The sequence below is a fragment of the Echinococcus granulosus genome, assembly GCF_000524195.1.
Source record: "Echinococcus granulosus chromosome Unknown EG_S00152, whole genome shotgun sequence".
Taxonomy (NCBI): Eukaryota; Metazoa; Platyhelminthes; class Cestoda; order Cyclophyllidea; family Taeniidae; genus Echinococcus; species Echinococcus granulosus.
In genome coordinates this window covers 137,827-139,424 of record NW_020170532.1, presented here as the reverse complement: position 1 = coordinate 139,424, position 1,598 = coordinate 137,827, and positions in this window count along the sequence as shown.

The following is a 1,598-nucleotide window of genomic DNA, read 5'->3' as shown; positions in this document are numbered from 1 at the left end:
CTCAACGCTCCACCAATGCCAAGGATCCCAGCTTTTTTTGCAAACATGCGCTGCCATTCTAACTCGACCACATCAATCCCATGCAACTCATTGTGACTTTAATCATGAATTTGACGCAAATCCTGCACGCTACTGCTTGCACTATTGAAAAATCTGGACAGTTCAGAACAGATTTGCACTCATTAGAAGAGCAGTGTGGGATATCCGAACGTTACAAGTCAAATATCGGCATTATTTCAATACGATTTTCCTGGCCTTAATTACTCTTTATGAATGCATGAAAATCTCAACAATATCTGCGCACTTATTATTTCAAATATTAACTGGTCAATGGAAGAAGAAGCAAACCGACTGTGAGGTGGAAGAAAAATGGATGGATGTGTGGATTAGTTTACGAGTCAAATAGAAGTGGTGAGTGCAAGAATTTGTAAAACATTGGCCAAAATATTTGAATTTAACCCTGAATTCAAATTTTCTAGTAAATACCCACTTTTTCCGGAGTTTATTTTTGAGTGGCAATTTTATTGACTGATGACTGCAGGGCTGAAGAATACACAATTGCAGTAGTGCTGCCTCTGTATTAAAAAACCATTCTGGCGTAGTTTGTACAATTGATTAAACTGACATACTTTGATAGAGCAAATCGTGAGGTTAGTATGTTGATTGTGTGTCAGTGAGGGCGATTTAACACCAGCAGGTAATGAATTTGTTTCTTTCAGAGATCATAGTGCATGAGATTGGATTGACATTATGAGACGACTTGCATTGCACGTGTTTTCTTTAAATTAGGTAGCGAAATTTCATGGTTTCTGCCTTGCAAGATTTCATTTATCGAATTGTAATTTAACACCGACATAAAGCAGGCTTACTTGCGTGGTAAAACAAATACTTTGCTTAAATGTTCGTGTTCGCCTATACCTTCATCCTTTGGCTCTCTCAGTAGGGCTTTTGATGGCTGTGGTGAGTATATCCCATTTCTTCACACCTTATTAAATCACCTGTGCGAATCTGTGTAGTCTTTTTAATTCTTACACTCTTCTTTGTTGAGATCACTTGGATGCGCACTCTTTACACATCACTTCCTACTTTTTTAACCAAATTCACAGTTTTTGGCATATACCGGGGAATGGGGGAGTGGCTAAGTAATAAACACACCGGTTTGTGCACATACTTGTTTGGATATGCACTCGTTCGAGCAACCACACAAGGGCAGACACATTAAATACCACATTCCCTGGAATCAAACTTGAGGCCAACTTAAGTTATTCTCCACCGAATGCAGATCTTTCCATCCAGTTGGTCAAGTATACTTCCAGTGCTGATTTGTATTTTAATCACACGTGAGGCTAAGGACAGGTCCAGTTGATTCCTTCACTCTCTCACTGCTCGCAGTGCAAGTGCTGTTGTGAGATCTTGTACATCTCACCTTTGATCGGCCGTAATGGACCCTTACAAGTGTGTAATATGGTCTGCAACATTCAGTACTTACAATTTACTCCGAGCTCATGAAAGTCGTGAGCACCAATGTAAGTGACATATAATTTTACTTGCACTTCCTTATTCCCATACATATCCATGTATATATGTATATGCAAGTG